We start from the raw sequence: 25561 nt of genomic DNA, 5'->3' as shown, positions 1-25561 counted from the left end.
CCTTTATTTAACCCATCAATCCTCACAGCTAGACTACAAGGACCCATATTTTAAAAAAGAACAAAGTGAGGCACAGAGAGGTTAAGCAATGTGTACAAAATCATGGACCCAGTAAGCAACCAAGCAAGGATTGGAACTCAGGCAGCCTCCATGTACCCATGACATGCCACTGCCATGTGCTGCTCCTCAGCTGAAAGAACCCAGCCTAACCCACACCCAGAGCTCAGAACCGATCTAATCTCCCCCACCTCTCCATTTTTCAGAGCGGGAGACTGAAACCCAGAGACAGGAGGTGATTTTCCCCCAAAATTCAAACAGAAAATTTGGGACAGGGCAGGGACCAGAATCCAAGCCAACCAATTTCCAACCCACTGCTGTTTTTTCTATACCATGACATTGAATCCTGTCCTCTAGACTGTATTAAACTCTAAGGTAAGTGTCTTTCTGAACCAAGAGAATGGAGTCATGTTGGAGAATCTCACTAGTAAAATGTGATGCCACATGACCACACTTAATACTCAGGAACACGGGGAAACAGACCTAAATACAGAGAGATGTCCACCGCCAGGGATGCCCACTGCATGGGGATCAGAGTGGCACACAGGGGACCCCCCCCTCCAAGGAACTCCAGTCACTCTACATCAACATGTTTGAGAGAAGACAAGAGCTAACAAATCCAGCTATCCGTGTCCAGTCTCGGGATGGAAAGAGTCAAGATTATTTAGATTAATAATAACCAAAGATACCAAGAGGGTACCGCACAATACCAATGTATGGACACTTGAAAAAATAATATGATAGATGTGCTTATATCTTGATAATCTCTGAAATACATCTTCCAGCCCATCGATAGATGAATGGATGAAAAAGATGTGGTATATACACACAATGGAGTATTATTCAGCTATGAGAAAGGAGAATATCCTGCCATATGGGACAACATGGATGGACTTGGTACACATCATGCTAGGTGAGGTACACCAGGCAAAGAATCTAAAAAAAATCAAACTCACAGAAAACAGAAAATAAAATGGGTGATTACCAAGGCAGAGGGTAGAGGAGGAGAGTCATGTTATATTTAAGGGTACAAACTTGCAATGAGTGGTTAATAAGGCATAAAAATCTAATTCACAATATAATGAATGCAGGCAACAATACTGTACTATAATTACGTATGGTGATAAATATTTCTATGATGGCAATCAGGTTACAATACATAAATGCATCAAAGTAACACATCGTACACCTTAAATTTACATGTTATATGTCAAATATATCCAATAAGTATTTATATCTATTTATCTATCTATACCTTTATCTATAGATATGGATGGAAGGATGCATGGATGCACAGATCAACTGATCATCCTTCCATTGTTCCTTTTTCCTCGTTTCCTAGAGGAAGAAAAGACGAAGTCTAGGCAGAAGGTTCTAGAAATCTCCTACATGGGATGAATCTCAGAGACTGCCTTACTGGGAAGGCACCTTCCACCCATAAATCTACAGGGCATGTATGAAGAGCTTTAGCTACACGAGAATGTATTATTTTTATTTTTATTACAAACATTGACAACAATAATGTTGCCATTTTATGGCTGTTTACTCTGTGCTAAGTAAGCACAGTGCTGAAAGCCTTAAATGTTCTATCCTACTAATCAGCATAACTATACCATAAAGTATGTACTATCATTACCTTATGAGGAGAAAACAAAAAGCTTGATGGGTTAGATGACATACCAATGTCCCACAGCTAGGAAGTAGCAGGAGCAAGGTCAACAATTACAATACAGAGCTTCCATTAGCCCACTCTGCACGGTCTCCTTCCAGAACTCTAATGGGTCCCATGCAAGTAGCAGGATGCTTTATGGGTTTTGTTGCCTAAAGGCGTGTCTCTGAGCTTCTTTAGGGTGGGAAGAGCTTCACAGAGTCACCCAGGCTCTGACGGTGGTCCTCTGTGATGCTCAGAATGCCAGCTGAAGGTCAATGGATGTCACCGTGAAAAGCCAGGAAAGGAAAGGCTTGTTGCTCTCCAGTGCTCGTTAGCATGAAAATAATCATGCATTTCCTGTTGTTGGGTGGCAAAGCTACAAGGGTCAGCCTAAGAGAAGGCGTATCAATGTGGCTCACCAAATGAGTCAGTCAGGATGAGAATATCAATTTATTGGAGCAGACAGGTCTCCATAGAATTCATACCATGTGAAAAGGCAGCTGATGTAAACTGCCTTCAAAAAAATATTCCCTATTTGGCAGTTTTTCCTAAGGCTCATCTGGTGCCCAGGGTCTGGGGGAGGACTGGAACAGGAGTAGACACGGGAGGGTTATGAGGGAAACAAGAAAAGAGCAGGGGAAACTAAATATTGATTTTAGAGTTTTTTTTTTAAGATTCTATTTATTTATTTATTTATTTATTTATTATTTGAGAGAGGGTATAAGCAGGGCGGGGGCAGAAGGAGAGGGAGCAGCAGACACCCCATTGGGGGAGAGACCTCTGACCCGGGGCTCAATCCCCAAGCAGGGAGGTGGGGGAGAGCCTGAAGGTGGGGGAAGCCTGGGATGTCCAAACCCAAGATCATGACTCAAGCCAAAGGCTGAGCTTAACCCACTGAGCCGCGCAGGTGCCCCAGAGTGTTTGTTTTAAAGACAAAAATTGCAAAAAACGTAAGGCCTGATCAGGTTGCTAAGACAGAACTTGTTCCCTGGATTGAAGGAAAGGTGGGCAGAGCACCTCTCATGACACCCCTTACAGATTTTGCAATGTTTCTACCACAATCTTGGATCAGGAGAGGCCAACTAGAAATGTGGCCATTTGATCAAACTGCCCCTTTGCAAACATTATGAAAAGGCTTATCCGTCCAAGGTAGACAGACTCGAACAAAACTGTTTGCTCAGTGTGGGACAGCAAAGAGAGAAAGGCAAATCTGCCGGAAGTCCCAAGCAAGTCCCTCGATTTGCATTTAATACAAGGATGGCATCTTCATTTTACCACAAGGCTTGCGCCTGCCTGACCTATAGTCTGCATTGCTGCGGCAGGGTGCATTAAAAGGTTTACGCTCAGCAGGCTTGGGGTGTCCAAACCCTACACCTTCCAAAGAAAGGACGGACCCTTGACCATGTCCTGGGAGATGAACTTTGAGTCCTTGGATTATCCTGCATGATAAGAGCATCTCTGCACACCTGAGACATTGGGCCAGGCCAAATAGACGATGGTAACACTGTGATTTCTAGCAAGCAGCTGTTTCTGTTGGCCTGGGCCTTGGGGCCATGCTACATCAGTTTGATTTCTGGAGCAGGGAGGTGGGGGAGAGCCTGAAGACCAAGTGGCTAAGGTCAGTCACACAGGATCTCCATGCCTCCTCCACTGACCCCCAGCACAATTCCTGGACATCAGGCCTCAGGGAGCTTCCTTGGTTAGCAACACTCCCTTAGCACATTTGTGACTCACTATCACTGGCACAATGAGCACTGTCTGTGCAAGCCCCACTGGAGGAGCCCAACTGGAAAGTTGGGTCTGGTTTCTCTTGAACTCTGCCCTATGTGTCTTTTTCTTTCACTGTTTTTAATGCATATCCTTAAACCGTAATAAACCACAACCGTGAGTATAAGGGCTTTTTTGAGTTCTGGGAGTCTTCCTAGCAGATCATCAAACCTAGAGGTGGTTTGGGAGGACGCCCCTCCCCACCCCCAGCAAGGAGGGAGGGAAGGAGGGACAAAAAGAGAATGAAACAAGAAGAAAACCCAAGGAATTGTTCTAACACTGCATCTCGCACTAAGCTCAAGGTAATAACAGGAAAGAAAATGCCTTGTATACAAGAGCCCTGGAAGACACCAAAAATAGATAAGAATCAGAGGCTGGGTGTGCAACATTCAGGGCATAATTCCACACTTCACTACATCATCATCGAGATTGCTCTGTCTGGCAGTCTCCCCAGTCCAACCACTAACCTCCACCTTTAAGAGGCAGGGGCCATTCCTTTCGATGAAAATATTCCTTTCAGAAAGAAAACTTTCAAAAGCAATCTGGAAGGGACTTAAACAGATAACAGCATTAACTAATGCCTTTTTTTTTTTCTTTTTGGGGTCCAATGAGAGAAACAAATGAACCGCTGCCTGTTTATGTGCCACCGGTACAAGTGAACAGTCCACATCGAACGCTCTGGCCAGGCCGAGGGTACATGCCCTGTGCTTGGACCTGATGCTGGAACCTCAGGGCTCCATCTATACTCCTACCCTTCTCAATTCATTGAAAACCACTTCAAGCAAAAATCATTTCAAAGAAATTACCTCTGTGTATTACACCATGAGCAGTGAAAAATGTCCCACGCGAGACTCGATGGTCCCGAAGCAATAAAATTTTTGCTGAAGTGCAAGATGTAATAACTCAGGGAAAAGAAGTCCCCATGACAACAAGGAGCAAAAAGAACTGAGTGAGAGGCTGAGGCTTCGAGTCTTTTACAATACAAGGCATCACTAATGTGTGCCTGAAAATCTGTCTTTGGGATTGAAATCCCAGAAAGTAACTTTCTCTCTATTGCTGCTGTGCCTGCCCAGGTGGTACTGGCAAACCTGTCTACACTTCATCAGGAGGCTGGGGGGTGAGGGTGGGGAATGAAGGCACTAGGATAGACCAGAGTCTGTCCCATGCCTTCCGCATCTCCTGAACAAGAATGATGCAGGCATGCTATGGGGTTCATTTCAGGGGGTTCAACATGCAGACATATACAGATGCTGTGCCCAGTGCTGGACACTATAGGTGACACCAAGAGGTGTCTGGGATCATCTTCCAAGCACTGTGTCCATCTCTGTCTCAGGAAAAAACTCCCACTTCCTTGAATTGGCTGGTTTGCTGCTCCCAGCCTGGCTCCTCGGTGGGACCTCATCTTTCCAGACTCCTTGATGCCCCCGCAAAAACCCAGTCTAAAACTTTGCAAGATTTCCACTAGTTATCATTACTGAGAAACAGATGATACAAAAAAGTCAACACTGGAGGCTCTTCTGGAATCTTGGTTCCCTACAGCCACTTTGCACCTGGGTCTCTGATCCTTTACTCCTAAATAAAGCCCAGAGGGCCTTCGTCAGTTCCCACTAACACCTTCCTAACAGAAGGCCTCTCTTCCCAGAACATCATCATGTTAAGAAACAGCTTTAATTCTTCAGCAACTACCAAGGGCTGCCATCAAGCAAGGCAAGTTCTAGAATTTACCTCCTTTAACTCAATCAACAGACCTACGGCAACAGTATTACACTTTCCACTTTGCAAGATCAAGAAATAAAGTTCAGAGAGGCCAATCAACTAACCCAAGGTCACACAGCTAGCATGCGGCAGACCTGCGGTTCGAGCCAGGGTCAGAAGGACTCTAAAATCTGAATATAAACTTCCTAAAAATCCAATCAGAGCAGTAGAGCAGGGTTAAATTCAGGTGTAAGTCGTGGGGCATGTACGCTGTGCACTTCCAGAGTCTCCACACTCAGCCAAACCTCCTCCCCTCCAGCTCACCCCAGTGTTTCCACCAGGCCCAAACGTTGAAATCGTAAATTCTGACTTTTATCATTTTAAAGTGTGTGCATGGAGGGATGTGTGTGCACATGTGATTCTACACAGTTTGAGTCTTCCATAAAACACTTGAATGATCAGCAACCCTAGAAGCCGATCGTAATTCTAGTCATGAGGTGTACCAACTGGCATAATTCAGTTCTGAAAAGGCTCCCTCTAAATGGATTAAGTATGATTGAGCGATGCTGGTCCTCCCTGGGTATAAATGGGGTGGAGGTGGATGGGGCGTTCTGGGAGGCTCGGTTAACCCTTTCCAAGTGTCCATTTGATTCTCAAGGATTTGCTCCACCCTGGAACAACCCAGATCAACATCCTCAATCAGACAACATCGTATCAGTATCAGATACAAGGTGTTTTTCTGAAGGCCACTTTCCTAAAAGATCTTAGGATGCTTGCTCATCTTTGCTTTTTTCCATTACCTATGTTTAAATGAAGTCCTACACTCCCATGGTTTTAAAACAAGAGAAGTTCACAGCGTAAAGGATCTACACCACACGCTGCGCTGCACCCTGTTTTCCTCATCAACAGGACATCCTGGGGATCGCTTCATGCCTGTGTATGCAGTGTGGTCTCCTTCCTTTTAACAAACGCATTGTGTTCCTCCTGTGGAATTGCCACAGTTTACTTAACTTGTCTCATACTCATGTACCCTTAGATAACTTCCAATCTTCCACCATTAAACATAAAACAGAACTTGTATGTGTATTTTGCTGCACAAATGAGATTTCTGTGAATCGAACATAGTGTGGCTATAAATGTGGGTACATGCCTATCCCTAAAGAGATGGTACCCTCCAACTTAGAAAGGAGGACTCAGGGTGCCTGGGAGGCTCAGTCGTCAGAGCATCTGACTCTGATTTTGGCTGAGATCATGATCTCAGGGTCCCAAGATCAAGCACTGTGTCAGGCTCCATGCTCAGTGGAGAGTCTGCTTGAGGATTCTCTCTCTCCCTCTCCCTCTGTCCCACCCCCTGGTCTCCCTCTCTCTCAAATAAGTAATCTTAAAAAAGAACGAAAGGAAGGAAGGAAGAAAAGAGGAAAGAAGGATCCCAGATAAGACATAGAAGTGTACCCACAGAGAGCATGAGCATTTGAAATGAAATGTCTCAAAAGTTGTGTAACACATGATTACTGGATCTGTACTCCTTCTGAGTCAGAGGATCCACAGCCACAGACCATGCAAAGACATACAGGATCCAGAAAGCACCTCCTTGCAATGTTAAAATACAGATCTCTTCTTGGTGGCATCGGTGAGAAATATAAATGCTAAACCTCACCTGCAGTGCGTGCTGCATGGGACATTAACATAATACAATTTAGATACAACAGCAATCTTCAGTCATAGATCAGACCAATCGCTGCCAAAAACACTTCTCCTCTCACTGTTGAATGATGCCGTGAATCTCCTCCATGATTGAGATTCTAAGTTAACTCAAAGAATGTGGTGTTTGCATGTGAGGGCACGGAGAACTAGGCATTCCCCGACACAGTTGGCGAGAGTGTAAATATTTATAGAAGCTTCCAGGAGGGAAATTTAGCAACGTGTACCAAGAGCCTTAAAAATCATGCTCACTGCTCACCTTCTGACCTGATAATTATGTGCCCATGTATGCCCAGGAAATTATCCTGAGTGTGTGTGTGTGTGTGTGTGTGTGTGTGTGAGAGTGTGTGCATTCTGTATCCATCTGCTGACTTGTGCGGACTAAGGAAACATGGAGACTATGTGGCATCAGTTAAATACATATAATACAGCCAAAACCATACCAAGAACTATACAGCCAATAAAATTTATGTGGTAAAAAAGTAGTTTTCAAACTGTGGATCACAAATCATTAATGAGTCACGAAACCAGTTTTTGTGGGCCATGGCCAACTTTTTGACTAGAAGAACAGACAATATCAAGAGTGCATTATGCACAAGCAGAGCAAGTACGGTTTCATGAGACTTTTTAAAAATGCATGTGTGTTTATGTGAGGTCATTATGTAAAATGCATTTCTTACTGCAGGAAACACTAAAAAAAAAATTGAAAAATTGAAAGCCACTGTGGTAATAGAATCTTCAGTGGCATGGGAATATGTCAACATTCGATGTTTAGGCAGGAAAAAAAAAAAGGTTAAAAATTTTAAAAATTATATAGTCTGATCCCAAATTTGAGATAATACCAATAATCAAATATATATATATTTGATACACACACACACATACCTGTTACTATGCAAGGAAAGAAACAATATCCATGCAGACAGACATGGGCCAATGCAAGAAACCACAGGATTCGGGGAGACATGTGATTTTTCCCCATGTGCTTGTGATATTTGCTAAATTTCCCATAATGAACAAGTATTAGGTTATAACCAAAAAAAAAGCAAAGGCTACTTTACAAGTGTCTTCGCAGTAAGTAAACCACCACCTTGGACGACTCCTACAAACCGGTTGCAGGTAGCAGAATGACTGAACGAGATGGGCAGACAAAACGGTTGCAGCCTCTGATACCCTCCTGGGAAAAACCACCTTTCAGAAATGCTGCGGACCAAGAGTAACGTGTTCCTACTAAGGGGTGCACGGGAAACATAAGATAGTGGTCTTTCGGAATTAAAAGTAGTATGTGTCATGGAGTAATAATACACACACAGGTGACTGCTCTTCCTAGGAAAAAGGATGGGGGACGGGGGAAAGGAAAAATATAAAATGAGAGGAAGAGTAAAAAACCAAAGAAAATATCAAAAATGTCTAATATCAAAAAGAAAGGAAAATTTGTCTTTGAAATCCAACAGCAGGGCGCCTGGGTGGCTCGGTTCGTTAAGCGTCTGTGTTCTGCTCAGGTCATGATCCCAAGGTCCAGGATTAAGCCCTGCATCAGGCTCTCTGCTCAGCAGGGAACCCGCTTCTCCATCGCCTTCTGCCCCTGCTGTGTGTGCTCTCTCTCGCTCTCTCTGTCAAGTAAATAAACAAACTCTTTAAAAAAATAATAAAAGTAAAGTAAAACTTAAAAAAAAATCTGATGACGTTTCCATATTATGACTACGGGTCTCAGCCACTAAATATCCTTCTGGGGTTATTAAATTTTAAAACACCCAAGTATCCACTAAATGTTGTTTTTTAATTCCTAATGAGTTAATGAATTGCCCAGTGACCTGCCCCATTTTAAAACTACATAAGGAATTTTATGAGCCATTTCTGCTTCCAGCCCAGGTGGTGACTTCACTATTAAGAAACCATAGTTACATTCAAAGAATAAATAAGGGGGCACCTGGGTGGCTCAGATGGTTAAGCATCTTGTCTTCAGCTCAAGTCACAATCTCCAGGTCCCAGGATCGAGCCCCAAGGTGGGCTCCCTGCTTTGTGAGGAGTCTGCTTCTGACCTCTGCCTCTGCCCCTCCCCTCTGCTCATGTTCTCACTCTCAAATAAATAATCTTTAAAATAAATACATAAATAAAAGTATAAAAGCTTAATTTAAAAAAAGAATAAATAAAAAAATAAAAAGGAATAAATAAAATAAAAAGGAATAAATAAGGATGAAGAGGCAGCATTAGTGTGGAAACAGAGTCATTAGGGACTTCATTTCATTTCCTGCATCACCCTGGTGGTGCCCCAGCGTAGCACATTCCACCAGCTCAGTAGAAATGGCAGCTGTTCTGTGTGCATTCCGTTCCTTCAGTTTCCAGATCTTTCTCAAGTGTAGATATGACCCTGTCCCTAAAAGGTCTGTTGTGGGTCATGATGGCAGCTCCAGGTGATGTGGAGATGTGGACTGATACAAATGACTGGTAGTAAGGTTCAAAACTCCATTCCCGTGGCCACATGGACAAGACCATGATTAACCAAATACAAAAAAAAAAAAAAACAGGAAAAAGTGTGCCAACTCAGGAAGGGTCAAATCACCTCTAGGCTAAAAGAAAAAAGCAGTAGAACTTCACTGGTCATATATTAGGAATAAGAAGTATGAAAGTGTTAGGCTGATGGACACATCGATCCTTTCGGATCTTCCTGTGAAAATCTGGGGCCAAGTGAAGGTGGCTTCACTGATTTTCAGAGTGTATTGATAGAATGCATGCTACTCTTTCAAGTCTTATGATTTGTGTGTGTATTCCAAAGCATGTTGAAAAGTACTGGAGATAGTGGACAGTCATAAAATAATCACTCAATATCAGACAAATAGGGTTGTTTGGTTTTTTAGAGAAATCTAGTAAGAACTTGAGAAAAATACTGCTTAAGAAGTACAACTGTTTAAAAAAACAACAAACGAGCTACTGAAGGCACTCGGATCAACTTGTCTACGCTCACACATAAGTGACTTCTCATTTAAAAAAATTTATACATCATCTTCTTTGCTTTATTGGTATTTATTTCCCGGAGCTTTGCATGTGTATCTCACTTAGTCCTGATAACCATCCTATGAAGTAGCACTATTAATATCCCCATTTTACAGATGAGAAAACGGAGTCACACACCAATTCCAGACCTCATTCGAGGCCCCACAGTCCACAGTTCATGCAGCCAGTACTCATAGCCACTCCACTGGCTGCAGACCCTGTGCTGCCCTACTTCCCCCCTATGTACATGGCAGTCTAAGTGTTTGGCAGATGGCATCTTATTCTTTCCTCCAACAGCCAGTTGAGGTAGCTTGTTAAAATGCTGTGACCTTCCCCCTGTCACTCTATACCCACATGCCCTTTCAAGGTTTGTCTGAGACACAAAGGTAATTTCCCACAAGGCCAGCTTCATTCCCCACTAGCTAAAAAACAGAGCAAAATGAGACCAAAGGAGAAGATCAGGAGAAGCCCTTTGGGGGCACTGTGTATTGGATATACACAAATAAAATGGTTTTCAATCAAGGAATGGCAAGTGGACACGTATCATCAGTTAGTTACCTGGGACCTTTGGTAGACCAGATAACCCTCCTCATGGATTGTCAGAGACAGAAAGATGTGCCCTATGTTCTCGGTTTTGTACCCTCTGAGATCTCATGGAGGCCCACAGAGTTTAAATCTTTTTTTTTTTTTCAAGGATTTTAATTATGTATTCCTGAGAGACACACAGAGGGAGGCAGAGACACAGGCAGAGGGAGAAGCAGGCTCCCCAATGTGGGACTCGATCCCAGGACCCAGGGATCACGACTTGAGCCAAAGGCAGATAGATGTTCAACCACTGAGCCACCCAGGCGTCCCTAAAGCAAACAATCTATATCATCAGGTGCACAGGTAGCAGGTTAATTTTTGAGATGGAGGTAATGCATTAGTGTTATTCTTCAAAAAAAAGATGGTTATGTCAACCCACTTCCAAAAGAACCCCCTCAGGCAGTTATCTGACAAAGTGGAGTTTCTCCAAAGGGCCACACCACAGTACTACGAACAAAGGGTCAGAATCTTCCTTCAGAATTAAATAAAACTGAGCACATTAAAGAAATATGGTCAAAGATGAGCAACAGGATGTATAAAAGCTTCCCCACATACTCTATGCCTCCCTTCTGGCTTGAGGCTTCTTGTCAAGAGAAGGAAACTTTCAGGGCACTTGAGTGGCTAAATGAGTTAAGCATCTGCCTTCAGCTCAGGTCATGATCTCAAGGTCCTGGGATCGAGCCCCACGTTGGGCTCCCTGCTCAGCAGAGAGTCTGCTTCTTCCTCTCCTACTCCTTGCTCATGCTCTCTCTTGCTCTCTCAAGTAAATAAATAAAATATTTAAAAAGAGAGAGAAGGAAGCTTTCAGTATAAATGTGCATTTGATTCATAAAACAAATACACCTAGTACTTATTCAGGAAAAAAAAGAGGTTCCAGAACACTTAAGCAAAAAATATAAAGTGCCCTTCCCCTCCGCATGTCCTCGTGATGCCCTGCTCCTCCTTCCTTCCATTCTACTCCTGCACCGAGCAGCATCCCGCATAGACACCCTACAGAGTGTCAGCAGAATCCAACAGGTGTCACAGTGAAAACAGAGGGGAAACAGCCAGACAAGAGCCTCTCATGGGTTGCCTGCACAAAAATACACCGATGGGCTCTGCTTGTCAGTACGGCGGTCAGCCGGCTTGGCCCACATGTTCCTGCCGCGTGAGTCAGGTGAGCTGGGAATGTTAATTCATTTGGATGCGATTCATGAAAAATATTGCACTCAGTGAAATAAGAGGGTCTCATTGCTATGCAGGCATGTGCCAACCGAGGAAAGAACGCATATGTACACGTACACACACACTCACACACACACACACACACAGGCAGACACAGACTAAGGCTGGCTCCTATAAGAAAATTCTTCAAAGCAACACTCAATCCAGAACATGTGAGTCTGCCCCAGGGATCCCCAAGGTTGGACAGCAGTTCAAGCCCCCAACCCCTATCTGTAATAATCCACGCTGCAGACACATTTATTTATCTTTTATTAAAGACTTTTAAAATTTATTTTAGAGAGAGATCTTGAGCCGAGGGAGGGGCAGAGAGAAAGGTGGAGAATCTCCAACAGACTGCGCTAAGCATGGAGCCCAGATGGGGCTTAATCTCATGACCCTGAGATCGTGACCTGAGCTGAAATCAAGAGTCAGAAGCTTAATCAACTGAGCCACTCTGACACCCCACAGACACATTTTTTTTAAGATTTATTTATTTATTTACTCATTCATTCATTCATTCATTCATTCATGATAGATACAGAGAGAGAGGCAGAGACACAGGCAGAGTGTCTGTGAAGCAGGCTCCATGCAGGGAGCCCAACGCGGGACTCGATCCCGGGACTCCAGGATCGCGCCCTGGGCCAAAGGCAGGCGCTAAACCACTGAGCCACCCAGGGATCCCCCCCCACAGACACATTTAAAGAGAAGAATCGGGTGGCTCAGTTGATTTTGATTTTGGTTCAGGTCATGATCTTGGGCTTATGAGATCAAGCTCTGTGTCTGGCTCACTGACTATGGAGCCTACTTGGGATTCTCTCCTTTTCCCTCTCTCTCTGCCCCTCCTCCTCACACCCTCTCTATTAAGAAATAAACAAATAAGGAGAAGAATCGGGCTATTTTACCATGGGACATTTATAAACCACGTCTTCTCCCCCGCCAAGTCTTTGCACACTCTATGCCCCAACACTCCGTCCTGACCCCCTGCTCTTGCCCTAAATGACTAACCCAATGGGTCCCCCACATCTCAACTTATGTCTCTTGGGCTCTTGGGACTCTCCTCCTCACATCGTCACTCTTATATTCCATTACCTAGAATAGTGCCTGGCACAGGGCACCTGGGTGGCTCAGAGGTTGAGCACCTGCCTTTGGCTCAGGTCGTGATCCCTGAGTGCTGGGATCGAGTCCTGCGTCAGGTTCCCCGTGGGAAGCCTGCTTCTCCCTCTGCCTATGTCTCTGCAGCTCTTATGAATAAATAAATAAAATCTTTAAAAAAATACTGCCTGGCACAGAGTAGTTACTGAACAGCTTCTTTTAAATGAATGAATAATGTAATAAAATGAATAACCTCATCTATGGCCAGTGGGGTATAGAAAGAATCCACTGCGGTCTTCTAGAAGGAATCTTCTCCCCAACAAAAGGCAAGAGCTGTCTGAAGAAAAAACAAACAAACAAACAAACAAAAAAAAACCTTATGTCACTTCTCCTGTATTTCCTTTTTCGCAAGGATCTGATGCCTACAGCTGCTGCCACCATCTTCAGATCGTGATGTAATGGGCATAGTTCAAAATCCAGCAGGGCAGGCATGCCAGAGTGGAAGGAATGGAAACAGCTTGCATGTTTAATATGCTAGTAAACCGCTGGATCGGTCTCAGGACCACCTGCCTGGGTTCCTTGCTAAGTGAAATTTAAATATCCTGAGTCACTGTTCATTAGGCTTTCTTTTGCTTACAGCCAAAAGCATGCAAACGGACACATTCCCTTCTTATTAACCTAAATTGTGATTGGCATTTGCTTGTCTGTCTTCCCACCTAGCCTGTGAGTTGCACACAAATAAAAAGTGCCTTATTATTCACCATCTCCCTGGCACCTGGCAAGTGGGCACCTTCAACGTCTCTTAAATGCACAACGCATCTTCCCCATCTCCGCCCGCCTCCCCAAGGTCCCAAGAACTCATTGCTGACCCATTTCTCGCTGGACTTTTAAAGATGTCTTTGACATTAGATCTGGCGTCCCCAGCCGTCAGAGTGCTAAGACACATCTTACAAAGTCAACTGTTTCTCAAGATTCATCTGAATCAAACCGACATTTTCCAGACTTCTATTTAGAGCCTTTGGTGACACTCCACCTGGATGACCACCCCTTTCTTATATATAAAATACTTAGTTTACTAAAACTGCATTTTTGTCTTCTTAATGTCCTCCCATACCTTTTTTTCCTTTCCAAGCTCACAGTTACATATTCTCCAACCAGTTTTATTTACGTTTTTAATTTTTTTTTTAATTTTTAAGTAGGCTCCATGCCTAGCATGGAGTCTGACGCAGGGCTTAAACTGACATCTCTGAGATCAAGACCTGAGCTGAGATGAAGAGTCAGATGTTCAACTGACTGAGCCACCCAGGTGCCCCTCCACCCAATTTTAAAGCCCAATTCTAAGCCCTCTTCTCTTGCCACCACATACTTGCTCTCTGCGCAAAATGGTGACTATGGTTCCCATTATCACTTTTATGTTGGTAATTTCCAAATGTTTTTATCTAGCCACATCCTCTCCTTTGAGCTCAAATCCATGTACCAATTACCTATTTGATATCTACATAGAGATATCTCAGCACCATCTCAAACTCAACATTTTTAAAAAGATTTTACTTATTTATTCCTGAGAGACACCAAGAGAGAGGCAGAGACACAGGCAGAGGGAGAAGCAAGCTCCCCGTGGGGAGCCTGATGCGGGAGTCAATCCCAGGACCCCAGGATTATGACCTGAGCCAAAGGCAGACGCTCAACCACTGAGCCACCCAGGTGCCTTCAAATTCAACATTTTTAAAACTGAGCTCATAGTTCTCTCCCCTGACTGATCAGAGTACAGATGAAGAAATTAGAAACCTGTCTCAAGCTGGTTTAAGACAGAAAAGGAAACATATTGGCTCAAATAACTAGAGATTTTTTGGACAGAGATAGTCTCAGGCATGCCTGAATTCAGGATTTTTTTTTTCTTTTAAGATTTTATTTATTTATGAGAGAGAGAGGCAGAGACACAGGCAGAGGGAGAAGCAGGCTCCATGCAGGGAGCCCGACGTGGGACTTGATCCCAGGACTCCAGGATCATGCCCTGGGTCGAAGGCAGACGCTAAACCGCTGAGCCACCCAGGGATCCCCAAATTCAGGAATTTCAACGACAAAATGAAGTCTCTCTCTCCACCTCTCATCTCTGTTGGTCTCCACCTAAGTTTTTTCTCTCCCACTGCAAACCAGCTTTCTCCACAGGTAGGAAACATGACCTAAAGCCTCCTCAGTGCTCCCTTCTGCCCACTTCAAGGCTCCAAAAGCAAATCCTCTTTGCCCTCACTGCCAACCTTCCAAGAAAAGGACTCTCCCCAAGATTTGGGTCACCTAAGCCAATGCCCATACCAAGCCATGCTGAAGTGCAACATGCTATAACCAGGGGAGCTGGGTTTTCTGAAGGAAAATCTAACACCAACCCATATGACTATGTTAACAGTTCTTCCAAAGAGGGCACGGGAAATGCTGGTCAGATGAACTGGACAGATGTCCTCTATCTACCCCGACCCTGCTCTTCTTGTGGCCACTGTCTTGGTGAGCAGAATCATGATTCTCTCATGCAGTCGCCCAAGCCAGAAACCTAGGAGTTTTGAGCTGACTTTTCCCTCATATCCCCCAGACATAAGCCAACACCATATTCTTTCGATTTTATCTCCTAGATGTTATCCAACATCATCCAGTCCTTTCCATCTTCACCACTACCTACCTAGCCTAAGGCACTGGTCATTTCTCCCCTGGACTCAATAGGGGCTTACTCTCTTGTCTCTCCAGCCCATTCCCTACGTGGCAACTGGCCTGGATCACATCAAAACATGAACCTAGCTATGTCAGCTCTCTGCTAAAGCCAGTGAACAGCCCTATATTTCTCCTAGGAAAAGCCCTGAGTCTTCAGTGTGTCCTATAAGTCCCTGCACAGATGTCTCTTCCAACTTCACTCCAAGTGACGCATCTTAATAGGTCAGATCTCCTGCTATCTGTTCAGAGTGAACTCTATTATATTCTCTTATAGTGTAGGGTACTTGCTCCCTAACAGCACTCACTACACCCAGAGTTGAACTTTAGTTATTTGCTGTGTTTGATTATATCTTTCTTCTCCACTATAGGGTAAATGCCACAAGAGCAAGAACCAACTACTTTTACTTACTTTTGTATGCCCAGGACCAAGCACAGCGCCTGGCACATTGGCAGGCAATCGTTATGAACCAAGAAATTAGTGTTCGAATAATTTCTGGAAAACACAGAGATTAAAAGTACAGATTCTGGAATCAAAGAGGTCCAAATCTTGGATGGGTCAAAATATGAAGTATGTCACCTTGGACAAGTCACTTGTAATGTCCCTTCTATAATCTGTTTTTCTGTCTGCAAAATAAGGACAACAATAAAGGTTCATAAGATGACCTACCTACAACACTTAGCACAATGTCAGGGATGCAGAAGGCAGATATATCCATTGTAATTAAGTTTAGGCGAGAACAACTGAAAACCCAAAATACTACGGCAATACCGAAATTTATCTCTGTCACATCCAAAGGGCTCCCACTTGGGCCCATTTTATGTGATGCTCCATCATTCTCAAGCTGGGGCTTTCTCACCATACTACCAATTACTGTTCAAGCTTCAACTACAGTCTTCCCATTCTCGTCCCCAGCAAAGACAAGAATGTCCTCATAAGGATGTTTCCCAGAAGTCCCCGCCAGGACCTACTTTCAAATCTCACAGGCCCAAGTGTAACCTCATCAGCTACATCAAGCAGAAAGAAGGCTGGGAAAGACAGTCTTGATTCCAGATTGTCGTGCGCCCAACAAAAATGGAAGAGACCAATAAACAGCCTCTTTCACAGCAAGACAGTGAAGGGAAAATTCTTACATGGAAATTGGGCATTTTATGTCAAGGAGTGCCTCCATAAAAGACTAGAGGCAAATGTGACCGCAGAGGCACCATCAATGGCAACTCGCCTTGTCACAGTAACAGGTGCATAAATGTATTGGCTGAATTTAAAGACAACCACATGGCCATAGCACAGGAGACCTTTCTAAATCACAGGTCCCCAGTAAAACGGTTCAGGTCTGGTCTTACTCAGGCTCTGTTGATCACCTCCCTTATCATGGTGTGAAAGAAGCCTTACAAGAGCCCTCCCATCACTCATGCATGCCTGCCTCAGGCTCTGCCCTCTGAATGATGCAAGAAGCAACAGGTGCCAAGGTGGACTTCTCAGGGAGCCCTGGGGCCAGACTTCAGCCTGAAGAATCCCCCACAGGGCACATGGGGGGGGGCAGGTCAGGAAGCAGGAGAACTCTGGCTCTGCTGCACCTGAGTGAGGGCTTCCCCATCTGTCACAAACCACCACCTCAGAAATCAAATCTTGCTTTAGAGCTAAAGCAATCCTGTCACTCCACTTTAACTCGCTTGGGAAAAGTTTAAAAAAGGGATCTTTAGCCTCATTGTGAATTTTGAAGTCCTACGGAAAAATGATCCTGCAGCAGTTCAAAGAGAAAAAGGGAGTATTTACTTTCCTTCCCCCTTTCATGCAGAGGAGAAAGGAACGTTGAGGATTATTTTGATAATAGAAACTAAACTCTAAGTAAGAGCATCCAAGAATGATAACCACACTCGAACTGCTGATTTTCTTTCATCTTATGGTAATTGTACATGGAATCACCATCCTTATTATTAAAAGCTTTTATCAAGGGCCAGCAGGTATCTGGAGCACAAAAGGGACTGAGTTTTACTAAATCTACATCATTACTTGGGGCCTGCACCAGGGTCTTTCCCAAGAACTTAGAAAGAAGATTGCCTTTGGACAACTTACCAAAATATATCAAATTATATCAAGATTTTAAAAGCACACACTCTATCCATTTTCTCTACAGACAGAGGCACTCAAGAGCACAGGAAAATCCTCTGTAGCCTTGCCTATGAAAGCCAAGGATGGAAATCACGAAGACGTCCATAAGGAGAGGAGGTTAAGTATATCACAATACAACCCTACAAGGAAATACAAGGTCAAAATGACAAAACAATGAATCTGACTGCTAGGCAATGTCATAGAAAAGTGCTCACTGCCTGATGACTATGAAGTCAGCAGGTCTGGCTTAAGTATTTCCCAGCTCTGTGTTCTTGAGCGAAGACCTCCAACGTCACTAAGCTGGAGTTTGCCCATCTGAAAAATAGGATAACAACAAGACGATGGCACGGGGTTGCGCAAGGATTAAACACAGCGTTTAGCCTTGTAGGTGATGAGAAGCCAGCGTGGCTACAGTGCCATGGTGGTGTGGACAGCATCGGGAACACCTTGTTGGAGTCACCAGGCTCTATCAGTGACCACATCTTACTCAACCGTATTAATCACTCTAAGGGAAGGCAACCCAGCCGACTGTACACAGTGACTCCCTCCTGGGAATGAAGCTGGCAGTGCAGGAAGCGGGATGTGAGCATGGAAAGAAGAAAATGCCTTTCGTTTTCTTTTTATGTATTTATTAGCGTTTTACTTCTAATACCAGCTCAGGTTACTTTCACAATAAAAATTTTTTTTCAAGATTGGCCTCTAAGAAGTCAATTTTAATTGCATCTCTTAATAGATTAGAGCAAAGCTATGCAAAGTCCTTGGAAGGAGACTCTGAGCCTTGGGGACTTGATGTAACTCGACTGGAAATAGTAATGCATCTAAAGAAAGGAAGTGACTACCTGTGAGCCGGGGGGTGAGGATGTCACGGAGTCCCAGGAGCAGTTTAGAAAGAACAGAGACAGCAGAGATGGCAAAGATATCCAAGTAGCTTGTAGAGGAGAGAGGAATGTTGGCCCTACATCCATATTTGCAAGTGCGTCCTCCAGGATCCTCACTTGTTTTTTGCTCTGTGTTATGGGATGAACTGTGTCCTCCGCCCCAAAACTGATGTGTTTGAAGTCCTAACTCCCAGGACCTCAGGATGTGACTGTATTTGGAGACAGGGCCTTTCAAGAGGTGATTAAGGTACTGAGATCATTAGAACAGGCTCTCATCCAACATAACCGGTGTCCTTCGAAGAAAAGGAACGATGGACCCAGACACAGAGAGAGAAGACCACGTGGAGACAGAGAGAGGAAAAGACAATCATCTACAAGTCAAAGAGAGAGACTGCAGAAGAAACCGACCCTATGACACCTTGATCTTTGACTTCCAGCCTCCTAAATTGCAGAAAAAATAAATCTCTGTTGTTGCAGCCTCCTCAGGGCGTGGTAATTTGCGATGGCAGCCCAAGCACACTAACACACTCTGTTGGTGATTCATTTGCCATATGTGAACTTGACGTTCTCTCTGTGCAAACCCCTCAGATTTTACCTTTATGGATTCTGAGTGGTCATATTTACTTATTTATTGTTTGAGAGTGTGCATGCACACATAGTGGGGACAGGGGCAGAGGGGGAGAGAGGGAATCTCAAGCAGACTCCAGGCTGAGCACACAGCCCAACATAGGGCTCGATCTCGTGACCCTGAGATCATGACCAAGAATCAGATGCTAAACCGACTGAGCCATTCAGGCACCCCTGTCATTTTTTATTTAAATCTTGATTTGAAAGGGCTCCCCCATCCCAATATTATTCAGATATATCCACACCACCTTCTAATAGTCTATCGTTTTTGGTGCTATTGCTATATCATGCTGGCTCTTTTGATTCATTCTTCATAGGCAATTTATTTCTGTACTTTGTGTGTGGTCAGGCCCTAACTTCTTGGGGTAGCCCATTGTCTATATTACTTTTGTGTTCATAAAAATGCTGAAATTATATTATAGAAGTATGTTTTAGACATACAAAGAGAATCATGATACACTTTTAGGTGAAAAAAGTCAATTTTCAAAAACATACATTTTGAAAGACAATGATCTATATATACTTTGTAAATAATGAAAAATTTCTGGAAGTATATACACTAAACTCCCAGGAATAGTTATCTTTGGGCAGCAGGGTGTTTTTATGCTTTCAGTATTTTTGAACTGTCTTCCCTGAATATGCATTACTTAAAGAATAATAATTTAAGTGGAATCTTGGTATGTACCAGGTGCTCTGCCAAGTTCTGGGCAGTCAGGAAGATTTGGACAGGACTGTAACCAAAATACAGAATTTTAAGGTGAGCCTCTGGGATTTAGAGCAACTCATGTTAGGTTCAAGGTGACCATGAGCAAGTTACTAAACTTTCCCTACTTTGTGTGTAAAATGTGGATAATAAGCAACGTTTCTCTCTCTCTCCTGGGACGGTCATAAGGGCCGTTATTTGTAGAGATGGTATATGAAAGCTCTTGGCGTAAAAAGCATTCATTCCATGACACCATGGCACCACGTTTCTTACAAAAGTGAAGAAGGGCAAAGCCCCAGGAATAGCAGGTGCCCGTTGGCAGGACAGGAGGAAATTCCATAGGTGTGGGGTAAGAAAAAAGGAGCCAAGTTTCAGAGTTGTTCTGCTCCACGTCAGCTGGCTCACACTTTATAAAGACAGAAGGTGTTGATGTCACAGAGCTTGATAACTAGAGAAGGGTAAGATTACCAAAATTGGAGCCAATGGACCTTTCATGAAAACACCTTCCAAAGGTGGTTGCCAACCCCAGGGGGGAACAAAATTCTTCATCAGGAACAAGAATGTGGGGGCACCTGGGTGGCTCAGTAGTTGAGTATCTGCCTTTGGCTCAGGTTGTGGTCCTGGGATCAAGTCCCACATCAGGCTCCCTGAAGAGAGCGTGCCTCTCCCTCTGCCTCTCTCTGTCTTTCATGAATGAATAAATAAAATCTTAAAAAAAAAAAAAAACAGGAACAAGAATGTGGCCATGATGTCACTGAGCAAAACAGCGTCTGCCACCAGCGCTCCCTACAGAGACATCACACAGCCAAGGCAGCAGGTCAGAAGCATGATGACAGAGAAGAGGTGCTTTGCAGCCCTCACACAGCCTTGAAATAGCCTACACTGAAGGGATTTTTTTTCTTCCCTTTGTTTTTAAAAAATATACAGCCCAGGGCAATCCTCATACCTCGGCTGCCCCACATGGAGAAGGGGTAGCTGAGTCACTGGGTCTTGGAAGCCGCCAGCTTACAGCAGGGCTCGGAAAATCAATACCTCTCTCTGAAGTTATCCAAAATGCTGAGACCTTTAAACCAAACTCCAGTAGGTAGACATTATCAACAGCCTTTCACAGCATTAGAAGATGTGGGTTTTATTTCCCAAACAGCCTCGAAAGCGACAACCAGAGCTATCCTCTAAGATGCAGACATGGGGAATTTGGCTGCCAGAGTGGTTCCCAGAGAATCGCAGACAGACATGGGAGACAGCTGGACTCCGGACAGGTGTGGATGCAACAATGTCTCAGCATCTCCTCCCTGAGAGAGAGCAAGGCATGTGGCTTCTAGAAGGCTTCTCATCAGGGAAATGCAAATCAAAACCACCAGGGGGAATCACTTCACACCTGTCAGAATGGTTAGAATCAAAAAGACAAGAAATAACAAGTGTTGGCAAGGATGTGGAGAAAAAGGAGCCCTTCACGCACAGTGGAAACGTGCACTATCGTGACCACTGGGGAAAACAGTACAGAGGCTCCACAAAAAGTTAAAAATAGAATTACTGAATGATCCAGTAATTCCACTACTGGGTATTCTATTCAAAGAAAACAAAAGAAAGATTCATCCTTAAGTTTATTGCTGCATTATTTACAAGAGCCAAGATATGGAAGCAACCCATTAAGAGATGAAGGGATAAAGAAGAGGTGCTATGTATATATACAAGGGAATACTACTCAGCCATCAAAAGAATGAGATCCTGCCATTTTCAACTACATGGATGGATCCAAGTGAAATCATCCAAAAGACAAACATCATAACATTTTCACATGTGTGGAATTTTAAGAAACAAAAGGACAAATATAGAAAAAAAAATGGGACAAACAGGCAGACTTCCAACTACAGAGAACAAAGTGATGGTTCCCATAGGGGTGAGGAGTGGGGACGGGGATGAAACAGGTGATGGGAATTAAGAGTATACTTATCATGATGAGCACGGAGAAATATATAGAAATGTCAAATCATTATATTATACCCTGGAAACTAATTTAACTAACTTAATTATACTTCCAAAAACTAAATAGAAATTTAAAAATCTCACAACAAAATAATGCACACCTCCGTTGGAACTGGACAACGTCACTAATGACCTGCGCACTTTTGGTATCATACTTCCCCTCTCTGTGCCTTACTTTCCACAGAAATTACAAGGTCCTCACTCAATAGGGGTTGTGGTGAGGACTAAGCAAAATAAGGGGGGGCGGGTAAGAGGGATTCACTAGAAGTTCTCTTTTATTTATTTATTTATTTATTTATTTGTTCGTCTGTTTGTTTTTATTGGAGTTCAATTTGCCAACATATAGTATAACACCCAGTACTCACTTTTAATTGTAGAAACCCTCAGAGGAAGTTTGTTACGGCTAGCATGCCAAAGCACAATTGCTGGAAAGAAGGAATCACCAAAGTGAACTTCCTGCATAATCTATTCATATTTCAATTTTGCCTGCTTCTCAAAAAACAGAATCTGTCAGAAGTCTTCAGATTCTTAAAATAAGTCACGAGAAATCTGGAAGAGAAGGTCTTTCTGGAAACAAACGTTCAGATCGATGTGCCTGACCAGAGCTGGCTGACCAGCAGGAAAAGTATTTGTTTCTCCTTACTTATCGCCATCTCTTTCGCATCCAGTAGGCAAACCCTGCAAAACCCTGGCCTGCAAAACCCAGGAGCCCTGGGGCCTTGTTTGGGGCGAAGTGAGGGAAGAGCCAAAGCTCCCACTCCCAGGACACAGGGAGGAACCCTAAAACCAAAGGGAGACATGGACAGTGTCACAGAAAGTTGGAGGCTGGGGCACCAAGACCACCAAAGTTCAAGAGCCATCTCCTCCAAACTGGCCCAGACCTAGTAACTGACATTGGAATTTCAGAAGCTCCAGGTCCCCAATTTTCCAAGGGACCCCCGCCGAGGAACCCTCAAAAAGATCCTTCAGGATACAATTTTAACTCACATGCGCTGGCTGAGGAGCGAACCCCACCAGGCTCTAGTGAGTTCCTCCCCCCCCCCCCCCCCCGACAAATACAGGGTACCTATTTCCAAACAAAGCATCAAGATGCTGCATCTGACAAAGGTATTTTTCTTTCCAAAATGTGGACTTAATTTTCATAAAAAGACTAAAAAAAGCACAAAAATTAAATCGTACTGCATCCCAGCTTGCAGGCCTTTACCTTAAATGAAAAGAGTAAAATGACCTAGAATCAGGGCCGTTCCAGAAATTCTGGGCTGTCTAGTTATGTTAAGATTGATCAAATGCCAAATCACTTCTCCTTCTCTTCTTGAAGTGAATCTGAGCAGGAAGACTTCGTGTCACTAAACAATTTCACTTGCTATTTGAAGAATTCTCGTGGAAGACAGACAGTCCCTTTAAATTTCCCCAGGCAGCTGCTAGGGGTTGCTAAGGAAATGACAGAAATAGGAAATACTGTAAATAAGTAATTAGTGATTTCTGAGGGGCAGGTTCTTGGGATATTTTTTTTCAGGATTTCACACAACTTAGGTACAGAAACAAGTTTCTTTGTTTTCCCTCCTTCCCTCTCTCTTCGCCTGCCTTCCTTCAGTCCTTCCTTTCTGTATTAAAGAAGAGATAGAGAGTCAGGGCACCTGAGTAGCTCAGTCGGTTGAGCATCTGACTCTTGATCTGAGCTCAAGTCTTGATCTCAGGGTTGTGAGTTCAGGCCCTGTGTCGAGCTCCATGATGGGCACGGAGCCTACTTAAAAAAATACTGAGGGGCACCTCAAAAATGTTGAGTGGCTCAGTGGTTGAGCGCCTGCCTTTGACTCGGGTCGTGATCCTGGGAGTCCTGCATCAGGTTCCCCGCAGGGAGCCTGCTTCTCCCTCTGCCTGTGTCTCTGCCTCTCTCTGTGTCCCTCATGAGTAAATAAATAAAACCTTTTAAAAAAAAAAAAAAAAAGAAGAGATGCAGAATCTTCCAGCTGGGGGTGGGAGATCTGAGCCACTCTGTGCCCACCCTGATAGAAAGACACAGACCAGGACCCAGGCCTCCTATCTCCACACCAAGCCAGTCGAACTAGCAGTGTGCCTATTTCATTTGGTTAGACTTTGGTGAAAGTACATTTGAACAAGAGTCTTGAAACAGACATCTGTTGTTTTGGCACGACAATCCACTTCCTTTCCTAGATACTCTCATCCTGGTTTTGCCCTGGTGAAATGCCCTCATCTCCAGCCCCATGCCCCCAGGGGAGCAGACGCCCACATCTGCCCCAAACAGGCAATGCCTCAAGCCTCACCCCATCTCTGGCAATGAGGACCAGTTGCGGGACCTGCAAGATCCAGTGACAACGTTTAAGCCCTCATTTGTAAGGCCACCCCAATCCAGGGCTTCTCAGATCCAGAAGGCATTAAATTCCATCCTGGCTCATGCTCAGTTCAGACTTTACCTGGAATTTCTATGTGTAAAAACCAGAAGAATCCGGGATCCCTGGGTGGCACAGCGGTTTAGCGCCTGCCTTTGGCCCAGGGCGCGATCCTGGAGACCCAGGATCGAATCCCACGTCGGGCTCCCGGTGCATGGAGCCTGCTTCTCCCTCTGCCTGTGTCTCTGCCTCTCTCTCTCTCTCTCTCTCTCTCTCTGTGACTATCATAAATAAATAACAATTTAAAAAAATACTAAAAAAAACAAACACAGAAGAATCCTAACTGGTAGAAATCTGTAGCTGAAACCAAGTTTCAAGCCACCAGGAAAGATTTTCTTTAAACGTGCTCTAATATATTGTGATTTGGGGCCATGTCTTCCTCCTGGTGGATGAGAGGCGCAGAAACTGGAAAAAAAAGACACAATCCCAAGAAAACCCAGGAGCACCAAGGACAAGAGTTGAAGAAAAACTTGCAAGAAGAAAGTGTCAGCACAATGGTACACACGAGAATGAGAACCAGTAAGTACAGAACAAACTCACTGTTTCATTCTAAATAAGGAACTTAGTTGTTCTGGGTAAGGTCACCAGATGTGCTGGTTGAAATCATCATTCAGTTGAGAAATGGATAGTGCATGCATTTAATGTCTGGCATGTGTGTTATAAAGATATTTCCTAGGGCACCTGGGTGTCTCAGTGGTTGAGCATCTGCCTTAGGTTCAAGTCGTGATCCCAGGGTCCTGGGATCGAGTCCCACATCTGGCTCCCTGCAGGGAGCCTGCTTCTCCCTCTGCCTGTGTCTCTGCTTCTCTCATGAATAAATAAATGAAATATTTAAAAAAAGATATTTTCTGATATTAAATGTCTCAACATTCACTTACAGTAAGGTGGTATGCTCATGGTTCATCCATATCCAGAGAGTCACAGAAGTGCTAAGAAAGAAAGATAAGTGCCACCTATATCTGAACCCAAATGAAGAACTGGCTAAGAGGAGAGAGCTTGTACCAGAGTCTGGTTTAAACACGCTATGAACATCCGTTTGGTGTCTGTTTACTGTTTACTGAGAGCAAACCTTTTATAAAAGCTCATATTTTACAGGGGTAAATATGCCAGGTTAACTAAGGTTGGAAGGAGCAAGGAGCCAGCCACTCAACACCTTACTGAGCTCAAGAAACGCCTTACTTTGGACTCAGCCTACGTCGTGTGACCACCACCTAGTGGCAGTGTACTTAAATAACAGGGATAGCAGAGAGTTTGAGAACTATATTTTAAATTGACTCCAGCAATGTCAAGGTCATTTTGTGGCACCAGATCAAAACAAGATATTTTCCCTGGAATGGAAATCAAGAATTTTTTCTTAAAGGTTTTACTTATTTATTCATGATAGAGACAGAAAGAGAGAGA

At 43.9% G+C, this 25561-nt stretch overlaps 1 protein-coding gene and 1 long non-coding RNA gene across 2 annotated transcripts in view; one reads left to right on the top strand and one right to left on the bottom strand.

Annotated features, from left to right (window-relative positions):
• The window catches only part of HS3ST4 (heparan sulfate-glucosamine 3-sulfotransferase 4), a 401306-nt gene that overhangs the window by 359835 nt on the left and 15910 nt on the right, over positions 1 to 25561 (bottom strand). The gene's annotated exons all lie outside the window — the stretch shown is intronic.
• LOC140638615 (uncharacterized) lies at positions 14684 to 18914 on the top strand. The gene is made up of 2 exons (XR_012035638.1): positions 14684 to 14914; positions 15814 to 18914. It is a non-coding gene; the product is annotated as an uncharacterized lncRNA (long non-coding RNA).

The sequence above is a fragment of the Canis lupus genome, chromosome 8 (genome assembly GCF_048164855.1).
Source record: "Canis lupus baileyi chromosome 8, mCanLup2.hap1, whole genome shotgun sequence".
Taxonomy (NCBI): Eukaryota; Metazoa; Chordata; class Mammalia; order Carnivora; family Canidae; genus Canis; species Canis lupus.
This window is presented reverse-complemented; position numbering and strand designations above follow the sequence as displayed.